We start from the raw sequence: 23969 nt of genomic DNA, 5'->3' as shown, positions 1-23969 counted from the left end.
GCGGTTTTGTGTGAATAATAGAGAACAGATCCCAAAACGTTTTTGGTAGTAGGGGGGAGACCGTTTGGGGGAGACGGTGGGGGGGGGGGTAGGGGTGGGTGGAGAAAGAGAGACACAACTAGCTCTACTCCACCCTCATAACAATCGGTATTTTATCAGTGTGCATGTAAGGTGAAGGTAGAAGATATGCAATTTCAGAAGTGACCAAACATGATCTAGAGTTAGAACGATGCATTGGGATCCGTAATAAGGCTTTCCAGGGGACCATGTGGCATGCAGGATGTGCCATTCCGTCTAGGGTGAATGGAGGGGTTAATTTGTTGAGCACAGCGGAGAAGCCGAGATTAACTTCCACAAAACCCTTTTAGTATGACATTTCTACCCCCCTGCAACCTCTATTCCGTAGACAACTGTCAATTTTACAGTGCCCCCCCTCCAACCCTTTTCATCCTCTCAATTCTGCTCCGTCTCTTTGCATGCACCTCCACCCCAACACTATAAGGGCCTACACCCAAAATCAAAAAACGCTACCAAAATTCAAGATGGGGGGGGGGGATAATCCCCCCCCCCCCCCAACACTGTTGTGGCACACTGCAGTCCATGCCCTATCTCAAAGTGAACACCATCTTGTTCAGTTTCCATTGCACTATAAGGCAAGCACCCCGCCTGCGCGACAACCCTGGCTACTGTTTGCATATCAAAGTACGTGCTTCTTGATGAAATATTTGTTTCAGTAGGAGTAAGTGTAAGGCAGAATTTGGGACCACCACATACAATTAGGACTACAGGTGTAAGCAAAACCAACCTTTGGTTTAAGTCTGCACTACACAGTTTGTGTTAGCGAGCTAAGCAGCCAGGCTTATCTGAAGAGGGAATGTGAGCAGTAAAAGAGGTTACACAGAGGGCTTACTATCACAGTGGTTCAAGTAGACACTTGCACTCAAGGTTTCTTGGTAAAACACTTATTAATTTATTACACAGTCATTTAGAAATTATTCACTAGAAGGAGGCAACTTAATATCATACACAAATACAGTTCAGTACCAAACCAATACGTTTCTAAGTAAATTAGGCTCCACTGAAATAGGAACAAAATGACATTTCAGTCACTTTAAATAGGAGGCCAAAAAGGTACAAGTTAATAGAATAGATCACAAATAATTTCTCACGCAGTACAAATAGTTTCAGTTCACTAGAGGACTCTAGGCCAAAGTCAATGGGCTAGTGTCTTGGATAGGAAAGAGGAGTTCTTGTATTGAACGGTAAAGACTTTGCCAAAGTTCTCAGAAGTAGTTTATACGAAAAAGAATTGTATGTTGGGTCACAAGCTGATTAGGCCTGTAAATTGGGAAAGTTCCATGAACTTTCACCGCGAGAGGCAAGTTCTCTCAATCGGGTTGGCACAGTACCTTAGTATGAAGAAAAAGATGCAGCTGAAGACGTTGGTTCTTGGCAGTTCCTGCAGATTTCTGTTCCTGAGTGTCAGTCGTGGGGACAAGAGGGAGGACATCGGGGGACTCCTGCACTGCACGGCGACGGGTCAAACAAGCTGGCAAAATGGAAGAGCTTTGGTTCGAGTAGCTGTCATCAAGCACACAAGCTTGTGTCCTTCCCCCCGGTTAATCCTAACCAGCTCCAAAAATGGTATCCAGGTGGCTTACGAATTGATTGGTCCCACCAACTCAAAGGAAGAAGTCGTCCTTGAAGGGGCATCTCTGTCGAGATGAACTTGGCAATTCGGACCTGCAGCAGTGCTTCAAAAGGCAAACCAACGGTCCAGCAGTTGCAGCAGCCGTCCTCTTCGGTTCTTTCGTTCCAGTGGTCAACTCTGCTTTCCGGTCCAAGAGACTCGCCTTTTTAAACAGTTTTCTCCCTTACATTCAAGCCTAGCTGCCACTCACCCAGCAGGGTGGCTGTCCTTGCCAGACTGACAGCCAGCCAGCCAGCCAATCACGCCAGAGTGCATTTGGGTCTCCTAGGAGACTAAGCACAGGGAGTTTCGGGCACCTCCCTCACTTCTTGCCCACCCCAGACGCTAGAGGCGGTCTTCAGTCCCGAAGCCCGCCAAAGGCATAGAAACAAAGGGACCAAACCTAGTTTGGCACGCAGATACAAACACTAGAAGGACCTTTCCAAAAAGAAATGGCGAAAAAAGAAGACCGGGACCTGTTTAAACATAGGGGCTTAAGGTGCCATCTTGAAAAACATGGCTCCCGCGATTTTTAGCTACCAGTGTTCGGGAAAAATCATGGTCGTTTGTTTAAAACCACGGCCACCAGCCATTTCGATAGGAAAGGGTAGCATTTGACTTGTACGTGAGTTTCTAGACACAGGGTATACTAGGTAATCCCTCCAGCACCCTATACGAAGATAATATGGTGCTGGGTCTAGGAATTTAAAGACTAGTAAAGTCAATTTAACCTTACATTCTCTGGGAAACAGTAGTGTATCCCAGAGAAGGCTTCCCTGTGTCACCGGACTGAGGGTGCTGTGTGACACAAATAAAAAGATGATGCTTATGGAGTTGGTTAAAACTCCATAACCAAAGATAATAAAACACAGAAAACAAACAGAATTAAAAAGTACAGAGTCACAAAGTTCAGCAAAAGAGCTGGGGGTCTCTAAGGAAGAGAGAAATTAACACATTTTGAGAATTCTCCCTAACAGTAAGCGCTCTAAAAATAAATAAAAATACAAACATCATATCCTCAATAAATACAAAGGTAAGAGCTTGTCAAAAAACGAAAAGGTGCCTGCCAGGTCAGAAGCCTGTATGGGACTATGAAGATTTGGTTGGATTTAAAATTGCCTTGGAACACCATGTAGAGTGTGTTTTCTACAAGTTGTCAGGATCAGCGACTTATGAAGACTTTTTGATGAATAGGAATACAACTGAAAATTAGGGGTCAACAAGACACGCTTGTTTGGAGGAATGCATTCAGTGTCAATCAATATTGAGATGATAGTGGGATATAAGAATGTTTGAATAACCAGGATCTAAAAGGGAACCAATAATTCACAGTAACAATTCCGCCAGCGGCGGCAGCAGCAGCAATGGCTGGAGTTTACGTTAGCCCAGCTGTAGCAATGGCAACTGAAGTAGCATCTGTGTATGAATCAGGGTTGCCACATGTGTCAAGAGTGTGTGTGCGCGCAAATGGGCAGAGGACGTGTGCGCAGGGGAGGAGGCAAAGCGCGAGTTGAATGTGGTGCGGCGTGTGGGGAAAAGAGCATGTGCGTGGGGGTAAAGAGTAAGTGCGCACCTGTTTGTCGCTAAAAGATTATACATATATTACACACATATACACATACACACGGTTCGAAATTGAGGGGAGCTGGGGGCTACTTAGCTCCTGCTTGTAGCATAGAAGAGCCTGGTTAGCTTGAAACCAACAGCTACCAGGTGCTACTTTTGGCTCCTCCGGCCAATTGAGGATGAACAAACACCTATGTGAACGTAACTGCGCGTTTGGGACAATCTATTAATAAATATTAGGACATATCTATAGGACATAGCGATATGTTTGCATCTTATGTGGAAATGAGATTTGCGGAATGCCATTTACTAGCTCCTCCTTTCCCATGGGTCACTCCTTGTCACTGGTTAATGATGGATACCCAGGTGCTGCTGTGATGGTAAAGCTGGTCAGGATCGAAGGTATGAGCCAAGCAAAAAGAAAGATCAGTGTTTTGCAGACACCTTCCTTCAAGAATGCAACAATCAACAGGCTAGGCAAAATTACAATGGAGGTACGCAGAGAGGGACGAAGGGCAGCACGGGTCTACAGCTAAGGACGGAGGGCAGCACGGGCCTACAGCGAAGGACGGAGGGCAGCACGGGCCTACAGCGAAGGACGGAGGGCAGCACGGGCCTACAGCGAAGGACGGAGGGCAGCACGGGCCTACAGCGAAGGACGGAGGGCAGCACGGGCCTACAGCGAAGGACGGAGGGCAGCACGGGCCTACAGCGAAGGACGGAGGGCAGCACGGGCCTACAGCGAAGGACGGAGGGCAGCACGGGCCTACAGCGAAGGACGGAGGGCAGCACGGGCCTACAGCGAAGGACGAAGGGCAGCACGGGCCTACAGCGAAGGACGAAGGGCAGCACGGGCCTACAGCGAAGGACGAAGGGCAGCACGGGCCTACAGCGAAGGACGAAGGGCAGCACGGGCCTACAGCTAAGGACGAAGGGCAGCACGGGCCTACAGCTAAGGACGAAGGGCAGCACGGGCCTACAGCTAAGGACGAAGGGCAGCACGGGCCTACAGCTAAGGACGAAGGGCAGCACGGGCCTACAGCTAAGGACGAAGGGCAGCACGGGCCTACAGCTAAGGACGAAGGGCAGCACGGGCCTACAGCTAAGGACGAAGGGCAGCACGGGCCTACAGCTAAGGACGAAGGGCAGCACGGGCCTACAGCTAAGGGAGAGGGGCAGCACGGGCCTACAGCTAAGGAGAAGGGCAGCACGGGCCTACAGCTAAGGACGAAGGGCAGCACGGGCCTACAGCTAAGGACGAAGGGCAGCACGGGCCTACAGCGAAGGGACAAAAAGGCGCACGGGTCTACAGTGCTGTAAGGAAGTGAGGTACATGACCAAGGGGGAGCGATGAAGGAGGCAGTGTGCCCCTTGCCTCTTTCCGATCCAGGTGACCCACCATGTCCAGCAAAGTAGCGAAATGTTATTGGCCAGTACCACTTCACCCCTAGCCCCCTCCTCCCGGCACCAAAACTTTATTCCGCCAGAGTAGCATATGCACAATGCTTGTAAGGTGAGAAACAGGGGTTTAGAGATTTAGAAAGTGGAAAAGGGTCACAGTGCTGGAAGGAAGAGCAGCACATGTCTGCAGAGGGAGTGGCTGAAGGGCGCCCCTCCGCCATTTATTGCCCCTTTGAGATCCCAATCCATCATCCGCTGCCTGCAACGTTGCGAACTGCTACTGACCAATGCCCCTTGAGGAACCCCTCTCCACCAATGCTCTTCAATACTGTAGACTATCACTGCAGCAAAGCCAGAGGAAATCGGAACTGGTATCAAGTGCTGGTATGGGTGACATGGGGTAGAACAGGTCGACTGCGACAGTGCTGGGAGGAGTAGCAAAAGCAACACGATCTACACGTGCGGTTAGGATGAATAACGTGGGTCTACAATGCTAGAACTAGGAAGGGAATCATGTTTGTGGTGCTGCAAAGAAGCACAATGCTAGTGTTAGGCATGTTACTAATTCACCCTCCCAGGAGGAGAGCAGTGTTCTCAAGAATTGCCATGCAATCCCTGATCTCCTTAGCTACTTTGAGAACCCTCTGCGCCTTCTACAAAATCACTATACACGTACAGCGTTATATTTCTAGGAGAAGCCACTATTTGCCCTGCCATTTCTATAGAACGGCCAGTTCAGTCAGCACCACCCTATCCACCTACCGCTATCTCCATAGAAATAAAAAATCCAATTTTCCCAGCCATCTCCATTTCACTCTATGTATTCACACTGCTCCCAAACAGAAAATAGGCCACTGACCCATCAACAGGGGAGGTCGGTCCCAAGATGTGTGGCCCAGGCAGGATTCTGGTGCAGTTTAGGACCCCATGGCATTTCCAACTCTACTTCCCGTCTTCATGGTCTCAACATTGCAATCACAAGTGTCCTGGCTTCCTGGAGTTATTATGGAGGAGCACCTGCCACAGCTCTGAGAAAACAAGGAACTAGCAGTGAAAACTTTGAGGAAGCATCCCTACTGGGCATTCGCATAGGAAACGTGAAAAGCCTAGTACAGGTGGATAGCTCACTAGTTAATTGCTCGCCACAGACATTGGCCCATCCTGAACTTCACAAGTATAATTGACACAACAAGGCTCACTCAGCCCTTCACACTTCAGGGGTCGACAACTGAGTACCATTAAACTGAGTAATGAAAAGGCACAACGCATTAAATAAGAACACAAGATATTACAACGTTGCTCAACCTAAAAACATGGTAAAGAAACTTGTACCAAACTCACCAGCAGCATTCTAAAAAAGAAATAATCAGACGGGTGTCTGGGGAGGGCGGAAGACGAATCGCCCCGGCTTCTGCCAGTGGGACAGATCCTCCAGATTGTCCACTTGCCCGCGCCGGGTGTGGCGCCCCCTATACTCCAAGGCGGGGTTACTCTTTTGCTCGGCAGCTGCTGTGGAGAGAATCAAAGCGCAGCGTGTGTTCTTTGTCCGAAATCCGATGCTCCCGTCATGGGAGATTGTCAAAGTTCCCCAGGGTTGCTCCTTGCTCAAATCGCTTGCATTTTTCAGTTCGGTTGAAGTCGTGCGCGCTCCCAGGAGTCAGGTGGGGCCGGGGCATTAATTCCGGTACTGGGTATGCTCCCTTCCTGTCCGGTGCTCCCTTGGAGACTGGGAAACTGTCTATCGCAGACTAGGGCTCGGTTCGAGGAGGGTGTACCCTAGAGTTGGGCGGGTCCCCGTTTCGCAGCACCGTCCGTGCCCGATCCGCCGCGCTGCACTTGTTCCCAGCCCGAGTTTTGCCAGCCCGACCCGCTTTCCTTCTCTGCACTTGTTCCCTTGAAACACATTCCACCAGTATCACTCCGGCCCCCGGGGCTCTGCTCGCTCCACTCTCACCAAAGCCAGTTTCATGACGTGGAGAAAGGGGGAGGCAAAGGGGAGTTCAAAAGGGAAAGCTCTCCGCCCCGCCCCTGCAACTGGAGAGGAGGGGTGGGGTGGGGAAATAAAGAGCAACAGAGGGAAGGAACATTGGGAGCAGAGAGTGTGAGAGAGGAGTGGCCGGGGAAGGAGTGGCTGCGGGAGGCGGCGCTACAGAAAGGGGAAGAAGAATACAAGAACGGTAGAAACAATTGAAAAGCATGTCAAGGGCCAACGAAAAGGAGAATGAAAGTGAGGCGAGGGTCAACGAAAGAATGGGAGACGCAATATAAGAAAGTAGGGAATAGTGTAGAAGGAAGAAGCGGGGAACGTAGGGATGGTTATAGAGACAAACTGGAGGTGTCAAAAGTTCAACTAATAGAGGGCAGGATCCAAGATAAAGTAAGGCGGGGCAACGTGTGGGGCAGGGGGACTGGTCTAAGCTCCCGATGGAAATGGGAGAAGACGGCAAAATGGAAGGGAAAGACAGCACATTATTTTTTTAGGGGGATCAAAAAGAGTAATGCAGACATGAGGTTTTAACCTACACACACCTTCTAAATGCCCCCACCTCCAACATTTTGTTAAACAGTACCTCCTAAAATGGCCACAGTGTGCACGGGTCTAGTCACTTCCAGGATTAAGGCAGACTAGACTCATCGTCAATTGTTACATTTAGCAGTTAGCAACTTCCTCCCAAGATGACCAACGGCTCTGAATGCACTGGCCCAGTAGAAATACAGATGCAGGCTATTAGGGAGCCACTGTAAATAGTGCCCACACTACCAAATCAATACAAGCAGGATGGCCATCATTACAGATCCCCTGTAAATAAGGTGAACGTCTCCCGAACCCCACTGAGAATAGAAATGTTAGCTTTGTTAAAGTCACTAACTCGCTCCTTGCATTTTTCTAGAAACTAAAACACAGAAAAAGGGGGCCGAAGGAACTCCTACTTCAAATTAAGCCCTGTAGTGATATATGGTAACCAGCTCTCTAAGAAGTCCAGCTAAAACGTAGGATAGCCCCAACCATTATTCACGTTTGTAAATTAAGTTTTTTAACTACAGACCCCCACCCCCCAATAATTCACTCGGTCTTGCAGTTTTTTCCAAACTTTGAATTATACACTTGTCCATTTCCTACAGCTAATTGGAAGTTCACCATTGGGAAGGATCAAATAAACCCCCACAACACCCTGCCCCCAATTAATGTACCTCAGATTTTTCCAGCAAGCATGATGGATATTATGCACCCATCACTAGATTGGTCTTCATAATTAATCCAAAGATGCAATTTGATATCAGCCAAAAGGTGAATGTAATGTTTTTGCTGGATCATTAAAACTCTGTTCGGTACAAAATGTGTTTGTTGCATGCAGTACGCCCTTTGCAACCAAAGCAGCCCACTCAAATATTGTTTTTAGACTACTTTCACACCCAATGTGGCCCAAAGAGAGCTCCTATTGAATGATGCCACAATGATTCAGGACCCCAAGGAAATCTGGGTTACATTGCCCCCCTACAGTGGAACATGTCATCATTCAGAACCCGAAGGAAGACTAATTTCAATTCAGACTATAAAGTCGAAAGATGTCAAGTGAAAAGTAATGAGATCCTGAAATACTTAGATAAATTGTCACAGATGGCCTTAAGAGTACTCCAGAAGTAGTTTTATTTTCCAGATCTCGAATATGGTTTAAATGTATGGTATACACAGGCGGTGCGGTCTCTCTAGTCTTCCATGGACTTCCCTGTCCCCTTGGTTGGCAACTAGAGAATGGTAACTGCTACTGCCTGAAAATACTGACTCGAGTCACAGCCTAAAGGCCCCAGCCTTCTCCATCTCACACTCTCCAGAGTTCTTCTGGGTAGAGTTTATATGAATAGCTACCAGGAGTGTCTGCGTCCCCACAATGGCGTCTGATGCAGTTTCACATGCTCACCCCCCTTTCACGCCATTGCGTTCCTGCACCAGTTGGTCTTTCCTTTTCTTCCCCCTCCATATATATATCTCAGTTTCCTCCTCTGGTCCTTCCCACAAGCACAATGCTCCCTCCGGTCTCACCGCTGCAGCTCTCCACTACTTATCACTCGCATTCACATGCTTTCCCCCTCTCATCATCAATCACTTACCCTCCCTACTCTTTCACTAACCCTTGCTTGAGAGTTTCTCTCTCTCTCTCTCTCTCTCTCTCTCTCTCTCTTCTCTCTCCCCCCCCCCCCACACTAGGCGGAACCTTCATTGGCTCTCAGTTGACCAGAGATCATCCCAATTTCACTCCTTGCGCATTCCCAGATATAAGCTACAAAAGGCAAGTGGGTCAAGCTTCCCAGTCCTTGCAGCCAAGCTATGGAACACCCTCCCTACTGTTCTGGGAACAGAGCCTTCTTTAGGTCAAGAATTGGCTCCTTGAGCAGGCTTAACTGTTTTAGTTATAATTACTCATATTTGCACACTGCATTTATATACATTGTAACTGCACTACTGGGTAAATAACTGCTTACCACCTGTATGGTACTATATGTAACGATGTAAACTGCTTCCTAAATGAAACGCTATGTAACTTTACCCTGTCGATATCTGCCTGTCTTACTTTGTAACACTTGTAATTGGCATATGTTGTAATACTTGCATTTGATTCACCTCATGTAACTTTGATGCGCCCTGATGCCCACGGGCCAGGCTGCGCTATACAAATAAAAAAAAAATACAAAATACCAATACGAACTTGGACACTGGTCCTCACGGGCCACTATGGAAGTTTCAATGAAAGTGAGTGGGGATTAGCCAGCGCTTTTTATTTTTTCCTGACCCATAAGCACCCGGGATGGAAAGACAGGAAATTATTGGATAGGAGAGAGGGCCAAACCCCACAGAAATGGGGCAATATAAGGAGGAAACAGGAAGCGTATGTTGTTTGGGTGAGGTCAGAAAAAGTGGAAATGGTGGACCAAAAGATCTGCAGAGAGAAGGAAGGAGAAGCAGAGTGTGGAGGAGTTTATTGGAGAAGGTGAGGTACTGGCTTAGTGAGTGCAAGGGTAATACAGATCGAGTGTGCATGTGTGTGTTGCAAGTGGGTTAGGAGGGATACAGTAAAGATTAATTGTGAAGCAGATGGTACAGAGCCAAATGAAGGCATTTGAGTAGTAGCATTGGAAGGAGTTGGGGGTAAGAAGGGTAAGGTTGGGGGGGGGGCGAAAGAGGAGTAGCGCCTCTGCCGAGCAGCGGGAGGAGGAGCCGAGCAGCAGGAGGAGAAGAGTAGGGGGATAAAGGATCGGTGGGTGGAGTGGGGAGGGGAAGTAATAAAAGCAACATATGAGTGGGCATGTTTAAAAAAACACATGAATCCAACAGAGCAAGTGCAAGACACCATCCCAATTTCCCTTTACAACAGCCAACAACTGGTTAGATTAGGGACAGTTAGGTAGTCCCTAAATGAGTTAACCTGTATTAGGGGGACATCTCTAGCCTAAGACAACAACTAGACAATGGGGGTTATTGTACAGTAACAATAAAGAGGTGTTGCAGACAACTGGTTTAGGGAGAAGGCTCCATGGCGGGGAGGGTGGGTGGAGGGGTGGAGCGGGAGAGAGAGCGAGAGAGAAACTTTGTCATATGTATCACTGTTGGAACTTTTGGCGATCTGGATCTTTTCTGTTTACAACAATCTATTTAGCCTTCATTCGAGAATTCAAGGCTTCCATACTTTTTGGCAGAAAAAGGTGGTGGGCATTTGTGCTTGAAGTCACCCTGAATGTCTGATCACGCAATGAGTTTGTTTGCCTGGGCCAGAATGGAGAGCACAGGTGGAGAGTTCTCAGATTGTTTACTAGCCCCTTTTTTGGGGGGTTAAGTAAGCACTTTTTTTCAAAATAGTGGTATCGGGAGGGCCCCATTGGGTTTATAATCCATACGATTCAAACAATGAACTCTTGCAGTCTTCAATCAGGAGTTAGGTTGACGAGGATAAGGATTTTGGATTGGATCAGGATTTGAGGAAAGAGGTGGGTGCAAACTAATCATTAATAAGGATTACAGGAACAGCAGAAGCCCCAGTATCAGAAGTCTTGATTATACAAGCAGACTTGCATATACATATTAAGAAGATAATCATCAAAAGGTTTAGGTGTCAAAACTACAACTCTAGGTAACCAATATCAGAGTGATTCTGGACATTTAGGCTGCACCCTCCAAGGAATGGGGTGGAGGGGAGAAGGGGGAAATCCTCTGCACACAATTCAGTAGTCCACATGACTCCTCATATAGCACACAAGATCTTTCAGCCTTTCATCCTCAGTTTTCACACAAGTATCAGTATTAGACTTGTATGTTTCAAATGCTGTCACTTGCCACCTCCCTTGCGGTTGTAGTGCTCGGAAGGGACAATTTGGGGGCGGGGGGAGTTGAAAGGGGGACGGGAATTGTCTAGCAATTCACAGCCTTAGAATATGCCAGATCAGTTAAGTGGAATAAGGAAGGGAAAATTTACAGTACATTAGAAATAGTAAAAAGGGAAAAATAGCAAAAATCACAAAGAGGGTGCATGTGGGTGTGCACATAAGAGCCATTGTTACTACTGTTTAATGCATCACGAAACCAATCTAAATCAAAGTTAAGGAAACGGCTTTACGTAAATCAGTTGAAGTGAGCACATTACAAGTAATCAATAAAGAATCAAAAATCTTCTTGAGCATATTGTCGAATCCTTTTCCTTAACAATAAGTGAAGGTCAACATTTCTCAAGGTGGAGGGAAGATTGTTACGAAGGACAAGGTTCAGCAGCCCGCCCCAACATTTCTTCCTCAATGCATGAGCAGTGGTAAGAGAAAATGAGCCAGCAGATCTAAAGACAGGGCTCGCAAAATCTATTAGCCCACTGGCATTGGTGAAGAGATTTTATGAACGGCGAGTGCCATTGCTGGCTAGTATGGGGAGATTTGAAACGTTCATTTAACATTTACTGCAAACAAACGGTTTTTAGTAAATGTCAAATACAAGTTTCACTGTTAATGGCTGCCTTTTGGGTGTCAGCACTGCACCAAAAATAAAGTGTGCTTATTGTGACATGGACCATTTTGCAGAAAGCATTGGTAAATATGTTGTCACCTCTAACATGGTCCGAGCGCATTTCTCTTAGGTCAAGTATGTAAAATAAGTAACTCACCCTGCAAGTCTAGTGGAATTTTTAAGCATTTTTAAGGCCTGTAAGAGCATGGAAGGACAGTATTTGATGAGCTTTTGTTTAATGTAGACTGTACCAGCACCAAAGTAGGCATGGTGGTTGATACAAAGTGCTTGGCAGGTGATATGTTTATCCACCACAAAGCAATTAAGATCTTTAAGGTCTGCAGTTATGTGCATGCCAGGACTGAACCGGAGTCTTTTCAAGTGCCTTGTTTTGTATGATCTGCAGCTGGTAGGTTAATCCTTTTGGTAAAGCTAGCCAGTGGCTGTTTCAGTAGTCCCAGCAGAAGAGGACTAAAGACCTAGTCACTTGTGCTTAGTTGGGTAAGTTGAGAAAACGGCACAATGCGTTTTAACATGCACAAGGAAAAGTTTGATTTATTTGTCTATAAAAAGGATATCAAATGTAAAGCGCAGATTCTATGCAGCTTATATGAGATTGGCGGAGATATCAATAGTAGCCAACCACGAAGGGAGGGAGGGGTAAATCTCAGTTTTGGATGCATTAAGGCATACACAGTGTATCGCCCGACATTGATGCATGACGGATAAGGAGCATATAGCCGTCTGCGCTGACGCAGCCAAGTTTGAAGGAAATCTCAGCATAATCGGAACACATTTGGAAAGAGTCTGAGAAAGTAGAGATGAAGTCGGCAAACGGTTTAAAGTAAGTATTACAGAGTCAAGGAGAAAGAGCTGGACTTGAGGGGTTTGGAGGGAGGAAGGGTTGCTTTACAGCGAAAGACTCTGCTTAGAAAGAAAATTAGTTGCAATTCCCTTTCTTGTAGGTAAGAAGCAATCTATTCTTGGGTAAACCCCCCTGACGCCAAAGGAGTCTTTAAGGCGACTTAGCAATGGTGTGGTTCAGGGTGTCGAAGGCTGTTGAAAAGTCCAAAAGGATAAGGATGGCTGGGGTGCCATCGTTTGTTCATGAGGGATGAGCTGTTGCACACTCTAGATAACAAAGCAGGCTCAGTCTCCCTGATGGGACAGTATACACAACTAATTGTGTTTGACTCCCTGAAGTGCCACAGGTGTTGCATACATTTCTCCAGGATCTTGCCCAAGAAAGATGCATTGTTTTGGGGCAACAGCTTGCTAAAAAGCATAAAAATCGGATGGGTTCATCAAAAGAGAAGATGCAGGTTTTCTTCACGGCAAACTCAAGTAGCCAGAGCAGTTTAAGGGTCGGTATTCAGGCTGGGAGTCGAGACAATGTTCTCCTTGATAGTCATAGCATGGCACAGAAGTACCTGCTCAGATGATGCTCTCCTTTTTCGGACTGCTTAGGTGATCTCTGTGGGAGATGTGAGGAACCTGAGGGCAATCTCCCATTTATTCCCCTTGGTTCTTCCTCTCAGGAGGCCAGGGAAAGGCCATTGCTTTTGGATCCTGACCCTGGTGGTGGATATGAGAGGCAGGATCACCTGGGTGGAGAGATCTTGTAGAGTGGGGAGATGATCTTCAGGTCAGGCATGGTATCCCTCTTTCCCTTGTCAGAACACACCCTACTCTCCCCCTAACTTTGTAGGTTGTCAGTCTTCCCCTCTTTTGCACTCACAGACTGTCCCACATTCATATGCCTTTAAGACTGGGATGAGGAGGCGAATAGGAGTAATGTACACTTCTATTCGAGCACACCACTTTGGTAATGAGACGAGGAAGAGGTCTATGGAACACCACTGCAATGGCCAGGCATGTCCCAATAGTGAAGTTTACTATGGTCAGGCAAAGAACTTGCACCTGCAGCCAATTGAGAGCCTAGAGGTGCATAAAAGCTAAGAAAGGCGAGAGAAGCTGTCTGGGAGAAGGATGTGGCAACCTGATGAGGAGCAGGCTGGAGAGGGGCAAGTGAAAAGTATGCCATACGCTGCAGGGGAGTGAGGAAGACGCCAGGGCCAGAACGGGCCGCGAGAGGGTCAAGAGCCCTGTAGTTCCCAGTGCCACATGTCCACAGATAGAGCTGTGGGACCCAGAAGACTCCAGTGTGCCGCGGACCGCAGCAGCAAGGTTCAGGAGAGGCGAGTGCCTTTCACCTGAGCTCCTGTCAAGCACACAGGAAGCGAGAGAAAGCCGGAGAAGAACGCAAAGACGCCCAGAACAGCAGCTGGACACTCATGAGTGAAAGAAAGGGAACACTCAGTCGGGGTCGCTCCAGGGGCTGGAAATGGGCAAATGGAAATGCTGATTAAACAGAGAATGATAATGAATGGGTTTGGAGACCGAAGAGAAGCATTTTGAGTTATTGAATATCAAACTGAGGAAAAGATATGCAAAGTATATGAAATTACTGAAGGAATGAAAAGCAAGTGATGTGCATTGATGAGCATAGTAAAAACTGGTAATGAGCATTGATGGACAATGTGAAAGTATGAATAAAGTGAAAGTCAGTAATGAACTCTGATAAATTGTGGAAAGCACAGTGTAAACGCAAGGTGGGGACAATGAATAAACACCATGAAGTAAGTTGTGTGCAAGTCAAGTTGTGGCATGGTCAAGAGACTGCCAAGAAGGAACAGAATTGAATGTGGACTAACAACACAGATACAGAGGGAAACGCCTGTGTCGGCAAGGAAATCCAATGAAAACATGAATATAACAAAGTGTCATGGGTTATCGGTTGCGTGACCTGTGATGGGTGGACCGTGTGTTCTGACAACTGCGCCTAGACAGAGTAACCCTTACTTAGAATAAACCAAGGAAATCCAAGAACAGAAACCGTGTTGAATTTTAAGTACTGAAGAGAGTGAAGAAAAAAGCAAGCTATGTGAACTCGTGAAAAGCCTGAAAGGTGACAAAGTTGATTTGGAAAACCTATGGAAAGTTGAGACGATTTGAACTAACTAAGGTTTTGAAGCTGGAAGAGCTGCATTGTTGTGGGAAGGAACCCATAGACCTTGTGAATGTTGTTGACCTTGGGGATGGGAATCCAAAAGCCTTTTGGAATTGTGTTGAACTTGGGAAAGGGATCCCCAAGGCCCTTTTGTGAAACTGTTTTGAACTTGGGTAAGGGAAGTCTGAAAACAAGCCAGGAGCTGGAAGAAGTTCAGCACCTTATGTTGAAACACTGTTTCATTTGGTTGCTGTCATCCCTACACATTGTATATCTAGTTTTGAGGCCAAGTATAGGTTTTGGACACAGGGGGACCTTTGAGTTGAACTCTATGAAACAAGATTATCCTTACTTTCTTTAGGTCGGGAAATACCACCTTATTATAGACGTTAGGCCTTACTCCATCCTAACATTTAAGAGAAATAAATAATTTTGTAGAAAAGTGAATCTGTTGTTCGTCTCTTACTTCATGGTGCCTTCACAGAGGCTTGAATGTGGTAGGGAAGCGGAGAACGTGCTGCACGCAAGCAGTGGAGTGTAGATGGCTAGTAGTGTTTATTTGTTGTCATCTAACCTTATCTTGGAAGTAAACTAGATACACAAGTGGTGGACACGCTACAAGAACCTGTGCGTGATTTATCACTATTAGACTTAAGAGGTGAAAAAGTCTTAACAAAGGTGTGGTGTGAGCAGCACTCCAAACCCAGTCAACCCGGCCACACAGGTTGACACTGTGTAAACAAGTTAAGAGAATGGGGGGGGGGGGTGGATTTTGCGCTTTACACCATTGAATTATATGACAACAGTCAAAATACAGTATTTTAATGAAATACAAAACAGCCGACACGTGTTTCGCCACTTGCGTCGTCTTCAAGGCTCAATGATGGAGTCACAATCAAATATAGTACAAATGCATAATGCAACATTCAATGACAAAAATACAAAACGATATTGAAAATATTATTGAATAATCCAACATTAATGACATCAAAAAAGATGAAAAAGAAGAAAAAGGAAAGAACATACCATGTTCGGTACAAAGGGTAGGGCAGCGTTGATGGATCAGATTGGCCCAACATAAAAAGGACAAGAATATAGAGATTGCATTTAAGCGGACTAAAAAGTCAATACTGATTTCCATTAAAGTGTCTATGATGTCCCATACACCAGTGCAAGGCCCCCATGCAAATCACGCACCCATCACCATGCCACTAGTGCAATCAACTAGTACAGAATAGTAAAATATATATCAGGGCAATGGAAAACACCAATAAGAATTAATGGCAGTAAAGATAATACGGGATCCAAAACCAATATGATTGATCCAAAAGGTAGATACCAAATTCCATGCAGTAACCAGGGCAAAATGTTCCAAAGCTTAAATAATAAGTTTGCCGAATATTGCCAATCAGAAAGTGTAGCCGATAAAAAGTAGTCTTACCGATGCGTCATGAAATGTTCACTGTATACGAAAAATGTGTCAAACGATTACCAATCATGAATGAATGATACTGCATCAAACAGACCAGCAATCAAAGCTACAACTTGAATGAACAATAATGACATGAGCGAAAACTTACCACATATGAGATGCAGGGGTGATTACCCGTTGAAAATTATAAGTTCGTATTCAATTGCACATGCCCGATGGCTGAGACTCATATCACCTGCGAGGTAGCATAATAAATATAAGAAAGAACAACATAATGCCCGATGTGGGCGGTAACAAACTAGAGGAAGATGCTAGAAAAACTCACTCGGCAAATTGAGTCGAAGTCAAAATATGTAAATCAAATCAAGCGACTGAGCCGCTCAGTTCCTCTATATAATGCAAAACCGCCGAGCATGTCAAAGAAATGACGGCGGCGGCGCGGAAGGATGACGTAGCGCGAGTGACGTGCATCGTCAGTACGGTGACGTCAACACGAACAATTGTCAACAACAAATGCGTCAGGAGAATGAGAATATGTAGCGATATGCCGCATACGCATCAGGACATACCTAATGAGGGAAGGCTGATCCCTGATCCTAGCGCTGCAGGTGGTACAGCGTATTATCTCGTTTGGCGAACATTTGCAAAAATGAAGAGGGTGAACACGGTATTAGGGAGATATTTGAGTATAGCTGAATAATTAACACAATCTACCAGAGAACCACTAAAAATGGAACTATTCTCAAATAACCAATGATTCACAAATCAGGAATTTAATCCAATGAAAAGAGTATCATGGTGAATGATCTTATCAAATAGGTTGGCACGAATGGCAAAGTGGCACCGGCAAGCGAAAAAACATGGTGGACCCGCAAAGGTGTACAATTAGGGCAAATCAAGATGATACATTGTAAAATCCACAAATTAGTAGAAAAAACACATTAATGCAATCATTATTCCAGGTTCAAATAGTCAGGCCACATTCATAGAAAAACATGCATCTCGTGGTCAGAATTCAGTCCACGGGTACATCGCAATGAACAAATAAGTTTGGCTTCCATTTGACGCAATTTCAATTGAAGATTTCCGCCCCTTATGCGCTCTCATTAGTCCTATGAAGTGCAAGTCAGAGGTTAAATCCAATTGGTGTTCAGCCTGCCAATCAACTGCTAGAGGGGATTTGGGTTCGCACATCCGGAGACTGGTCAAGTGTTCTATGATTGACGTATCGTGCTTCCCACATAAAGTTTGCCACAAACACAAATGATGGAATAAACAACATGGGTTGTCTTACAGTTGATGAAGTCCGGAATAACAACTTTTAGTCCAAACTTGTCTGTGAAAGTTTTACATTTGGGATGAGCCCAAGGACACTGGTTACAGTTCCCACACTTATGAAAACCAGCCGATTGAGAATAAAGTAGCCAATTCTTCTTGGCTACAACAAAGAACGACGGACTAACCTGTGATTTGATTGTGGATGATCTTAGAAAAGTAAATTTCGGTTTGGGTGTTAAAAATGGTTCAAGATCCTTGTCAAGTCCCAGGATGTGCCAATGTTTAGCTACCATTTTATATAGCATGGCGGAGTCTGTTGTGTAAGGAGTAACCAAAGAAATGTATTAAAGGGAATCTTTAGATTTAGGTACCTTGTTGAGGAGGTCAAGTTGAGTGACATTAGTGAATTTTGTATATGCTTCATCAATAACTGCGCTTGAGTAGCCTCTATTCAAAAACCTTTGATTGATGATGTTACATTCACTGTCGTAATCCATCGAACGCGTGCAGTTGCGTCTTGCTCTATGAAATTCTCCTTTTGGGATGTTATTAATCGTCGCGTTGATGATTACTGTGTGCTGCTAGCATCAAATTAGCCTCGATAGGCTTCCTAAAAGTACTGGTCAACAGCTCTTGGCCATCTACAAATATATGCAAATCTAAGAAATCTATTTGTTTAGAATCGTAAGAACTCGTTAGGCTAATCCCAAAAGTGTTAGTATTTGCAAAATTGAGAAAGTAATTGAAAGAATTTTCTGTACCTTTCCAAATCAGAAAAATATCATCAATGAATCGTCGCCAAGTAATGATATTGGCAGCAAAATGAGTTTGGTTCAGAATATGGGTTTCCTCAAAAAATGCCATGAAGAGATTGGCCAATGAGGGGGCAAATTTGGCACCCATAGACACCCCTTGTAATTGGAGATAGAATTGGTCAGTAAAGATGAAGACATTGTTCTCAAGAACAAATTGAAGAAATTGCTTTAGCATGGACACATGTTCTAAAAATGATGCCGAACTATTTCTGAAAGCACAGTCAAGTGTGAGCAAAGCTAAATCATGTTTGATATTAGTGTACAGGGAGACAACGTCAATGGTGACCAACAAATAGTCTGATTGCCAAGTAATGTCAAGAATGTCTTAGAGAATATATGAGAACTATCTCTAATGTAGGAGGTCATGGACACTACAAATGGTTTAAGTGCCTCATCTAAGTACTTTGATAGACCTTCTGTAGCCCAGTTGATTCCACTCATAATAGCCTCACTTCAGGGAGGACCTCAAAGGTTTTATGAATCTTGGGTAAGAAGTACATAGTAGGCAAAGTGGGTTCTTTGATTGATAGAAATTCCTTTTCTTCATCAGTCAAGTAACCTTGGGAATACCAATAGTCAATTAACACAGTTAGGTCTGATACAACCCGTTTACATGGATTTGATTTCAACAACAGATAGCATCCAGGGGTATTAAGATGTTTCAGACCCATAGAAATATAGTCACAAGTGTTCAAAATGACAACATTACCCCCCTTATATGCCTCTTTAATTACGATGGTGGTGTCATTTGTTAACTCCCTCAATGCAATTTTTTGGTTGTTGGTAAGGTTAGTTTTAAAACGAGGTTTAGAACTCTTGTTCAGGTATTGATGTATATCTCGAGTTATTGCTTGATTAAAGGTCTCAATGACATTGTCACCAGTGAACTGTGGCGTGAATTTAGATTTCTGTTTCAATTCCTTGAGATTCAAGTGCAATGGATTAATTTTCAAATCATGATAAACATTAGAGGAGTCACTGATGGCCTCCTGTTACAAGGAAAACAAGGTTTCAATTGCTTTAAACTCTCCGATGCGGAGAGTGCTTGGGAATCCGGTTTGTGCTTAGGATGGTACAAAGTGACCTGTGTGGCAAAAACTTTTTTAAATTTTAGTTTTCTCAAAAATTTGTACAGATCGACCTGAAAGTTGACAAAGTTAGTACCAACACTGGGTGAAAATGATAAACCTTTATTGAGGGCAGTTGTTTCATGAGTAGATAATGAACGTCTGGAGAGATTGATAACTAGATCATCATTCGTTATTGTCCCAAACGTTTTTATAGAAGTTAGGCCTTACTCCATCCTAACATTTAAGAGAAATAAATCATTTTGTAGAAAAGTGAATCTGTTGTTCGTCTCTTACTTCATGGTGCCTTCACAAAGGCTTGAATGTGGTAGGGAAGCGGAGAACGTGCTGCACGCAAGCAGTGGAGTGTAGATGGCTAGTAGTGTTTATTTGTTGTCATCTAACCTTATCTTGGAAGTAGGTGATAAAGTTATCTGCCAGCTCTAGGGAAGAAACCGGCAAAGAAGGTCTTTCTTGTGGTAGAGTCAATCTGTGGACTCTGAACACTTCTGTAGACATGTTTGGGGCCTGCATGGTTCTAGAATGCAAGTTCTATTTGTCTTCTGGCAGGCCAGTTTTCCATCAGACATTAGAGCATGCAGTTTTTAATTTGCACTTGGCCAACTTCGTATTAAACCAGTATTTTTTTTACTGATTTTATTTTTAATTATGAATGATGTTGGAACCGAGAGGTCCAGTGTTCTGGAGCAATCTTCTTTCAAACCGATGGGAACATATTGTGTAAGTCCATTTGAGATAAGCCCTTGAAAGTTTCAGTAAAGAGTGTTTTGGAGCACTTCATGGGTCTCAATTGAAGGAACTCATTGACCAAAGCCAGATGTGGGAAAGAAACTTTACCTATTCTGGCCATTTTGGAGGAAGGTAGTTGATGCGCTGACCAGGGCAGGGGAGGTTTGGTTGACATGGTTGGTTACTAGGGGAGAGGTTTGATGAAAGAAAAGCATTCAAAGTGCGACAACCTGCGTGGTTGTCGCACTTTGACATATCTCCATATGTCCAACTAGGTTAGACCTAGTTGGACATATGGAGATGTGCATGATGTTACAATGATTTAGAAAATGTGTGGTTGCTTTATTTGTAAAGCAGCACAGATGTATTCAAATCAGAAGCAATGAGGATTTTGTAGTAGGTGGCTTGCTATTCGTTCTGTCCACTCGCTGACAAAATGAGTCGAGTCACCCGGAGACAGTTATTTTGGTCAGGCACAGGTTTAGGTTGGATAGGGATGTGCAGGTAAGGCTCTCAAAGGATGATGTAGATTTTGTGATGATACTAGTCATATGAACCTAGGCTGGGTAAATGAGCGCTACCCTGGCACCAACCTTATTAGGACTATTCTGATATAAGATTTTGTAGACAGGCAGTAATACAACATGAACTAGTGTAGTTGTTAAAGTCTATGTCCCGGTCTTCCTGAATGTCACATTTGTTAGCTGATCCGGCATCCATCTGTAAACTAGGAAGTTTATCCTAGCAACACAATTCATATTATGGACCGTTATGGCTAATTAACACATTGAACTGGCAGTGATCTTTCCCAACGACAAATGCAAGAAATGTTCAGAAATTCCCAACATTTAGGACAGGAAGTTAAGTGATCCAAAGAACTATTGTTCCTATTACGCTGGACCTAAAGATAAAAGAATCGTTCTCTTTAATTGTTAGGTACGTGATCCAAAATGACTTGCATGCTGTAAAATGTTTTTTAAAAATTGAAAAATATCTGGAATAAGGCACTAACCCCAGTCTCAGACTGTGGGATGGCTATCTTTTGGGGGCATTTTTTAACCTCCTCTAGGAACATTTCTGGACTAAGTCCCCCTTGAGGCGTAATCTGAAGCAACTTCTTGCAAAATGAATGGATGTATGTATTATGAAGGCATCATGAAGTAAGACACCGACAACGGACTTAAATTCAAACAAACAATATTTATTAACTTAAAAGTCAGGATGGTAGAAGGCCTAACTTGCCCTACACTAAGGGGAGATTTCCCAACCTGAACAAAACTAAGGAAAGTCTGAGTCAAAGAGGCCAACTTAAAGGCCGCTCTGTGTCCAAAACCTATACTTGCCTTCACAACTAAAGCTAAACAGTGTATAGGGATGTCAATAATCAAACAAATGGTGATCAACACAAAATGCTGAGCTTCTTCCGGCTCCCAGTTCAAACTCCCTTACCCATGTTCAAAGTAATACAGTTCGACCAAAAAAAAAAAAAAGGTCCTCAGGTCCTGTCCTCAAGACAGTAGGGATAGTTCATCAAGGCTCAGTGATCCCTAACCCAAAACTTTACCGTAGCACCATTCAAACAAAATTGAGCCTGGAGGCCTTGCCCAAATTACGTCTCAGGGTTCCCTTCCCAAAGACTTCACCATTGCAACCAACAAATGATTTACTCTCTTGAAAGTTCAACTAAACTTTGGGCCACCCTGGTCCCCCTTCTGGTTTGCGTCACCAGCTCACTCGTAGTGTTCCTTCTTGGTAGATTATGCAGTGTCTTTATCTTCTTCAATGCGGGCTCACTGGTCTAGGCGCTGTGATCAGACTACACGGTCCAGCCATCACATGTCACACAACCAGGGCCTCTTGGTTCTTCAGCCCACATAGGTTTCTCTGCATTTGCCCCTATGTGAAAAGACACTCTCTCTCGGCTTTGTCACACTCCTTTTGCCAGTTGTTGGGCGTGCCGCACTGCATATATTCACAAAGTCTTATTTGGTGGTCATTCTGTTCCTGCCCACAGCCCACCTTTTTGTTGCACTGCTTCACATATATTCTTTTCCCCATAGTTTACTTTCATATGGCTAGTCTCCTTTTAATCTGTATTGATTCTTGGTTTTGTTTATAAAGTTAATTATTATTCAAATATAGGTGTAACTTTTGTATTTTCAGTCAAATGGGTATTCAATCTGTTCGATTTATCACTGTTGTAAGTTTTCATTCAGCTCAGCATTCCGTATACGTGGTGCAATGCTATTTCAAACTTCCACTTAGTTCGATATTCAATGTATATAGTTTTAATGCCGGTTTTGACTTTCATTCAGTTCGATACTCAAGATGTGCAGTTTAGTGCCATGCCGGTATTCAATATATTTAGGTTTGCGCTATTTGGAAAACCTCCATTTCAGTATTCAATTTGTATCTCCTTTCACTTTAAAGCGTTAATGTATACAGAGCTTCATTCATAGTAAGCAGCCCACCCTGAGCACCTGGTTTCTGAGTTTCCTTTCCCCCAGCACTCGCTGATTTGCGGCATCTTTCTGCGGTGGCTCTTGCTCCTCCTCTCAGCTTCCTAGGTTTGCGCCACAACCTTAGCAAGTGTTGCTCGCATGTCGCTTTCACTTCTGCGGGCACCGGGAACTTTGTTGCCATGGGATGGACATGGACAGCGTCCGCTCTTTCCTTGCTGCTCGTTAGCAGCTCCCAGCTGCTCCAACTACGCCATGGAGGCTCCCACACCTCGGGATTCTCTGCCAGTGTCCTGGTCACACATCAGGTCTCACCGCGGCTGCCTCCATACGGAAATGGTCCACTGGTTTCTCCTCTCCAGGCCTCCCTGCTGCTGCTCCCTTTACAGGCCTGCAGTTGACAGGCTGCAGGTGAGGACTTCTAATTAGACTTGCCTGACCCTGTTTAAGAGGACATGCCTGCCCTTGAAAAACTACAAAGGCATCTTGCTCGTCTCGTTATCTAAGTGGTGAAAAGGTGTAGTGTTTATCACTCTTAGTCTCCTCTTCCTCGTCCCAGAACTTTCAAATGTAAAATGTGGCGATACTATGACAGATTTATTAGATAAATTCATAGCGGAATTGTGCACTGACCATATCATCATTTGCAGAGATTTGAATGCCAAATGCAACTTATTCTCTCGCCCTTTGCCAACTACAGCAGCGAGCGTGATAGGAGACCTCTGGTTAAACCTGATGGATGCCAGAAATTTTTGAAATATGGCTAGTGTAAGAGGCCAACTGCCGTCTTTCCCGACAAGGGAACGAATTTCTCCAACAGCAACCTCGATTACATCTTCATAGCCCAGGCCTTAATCCCACACGCAAAGGCCTTTGAGGTTCATAAAACGAAAGAAAGGGATCACAACCTCCTAGCAATGACTTTCGACTCTATCCACGTCCAGAGGCCGACTTGTACAGCAACGGTGGAACTGGCAATGAACCAAGCTCGCCTCAAACTTACGGCAACAAACATCAGAGCTATCACGGAAAAATACGACAAAGATCTGAGAAATTGTAGTGGTGCCTTGACAAGGCCGAACTATCTCCCTCTCTTCTTGCCTCACAGATTAAAACAAAAGAACTTTACTTCAGTAACAACTGGTCAACATGAATATGACGAATTATTAGTTCAAAAAAGAAGAGAGCTGAGAAAGCTAAGACGTATGTGTAGAGCAAACAAGAACGACAACCATAAATACTTGTTGAGCTCGGCCACCAGAGCGTATAGAACCTGGCTAAAACAGTGGAAGGCTCAAATTTAACAAAAAGATGCAGAACAAATGCCGATAACGCTATCCTCAAAGAGTGTAAGAGATTTTTGTTCTCTAATAAAAAATAAAGGCCATTACAACGACGACAAACTTGCAAGCTCTATACCTGAGGCAACATGGTTATCTTTCTATTCAGCGCAATTTTCCCCTATCGACTACCAAGTAATTCCACCTATACCTGCAAATACATCATTATGGGTCAA

General features: G+C 44.6%; 1 protein-coding gene across 2 annotated transcripts in view; it reads right to left on the bottom strand.

The window, feature by feature from the left end:
* The window catches only part of PAK4 (p21 (RAC1) activated kinase 4), a 401050-nt gene that overhangs the window by 273493 nt on the left and 103588 nt on the right, over positions 1 to 23969 (bottom strand). The window contains exon 1 of one of the 2 annotated variants that reach the window (XM_069644236.1): positions 5999 to 6633. The exons of the other annotated variant lie outside the window; for it this stretch is intronic. The gene's annotated coding sequence lies outside the window, so the exon portion shown is untranslated. Of the gene's footprint in view, positions 1 to 5998; positions 6634 to 23969 lie in introns of those variants that run through there. 2 annotated transcript variants of the gene reach the window in all.

This window comes from Ambystoma mexicanum, chromosome 2p (genome assembly GCF_040938575.1).
Source record: "Ambystoma mexicanum isolate Mex_15411 chromosome 2p, UKY_AmexF1_1, whole genome shotgun sequence".
Lineage (NCBI taxonomy): Eukaryota > Metazoa > Chordata > Amphibia > Caudata > Ambystomatidae > Ambystoma > Ambystoma mexicanum.
Note: the sequence above shows the minus strand (reverse complement) of the source record. Positions and strands in the feature narration are given on the sequence as shown.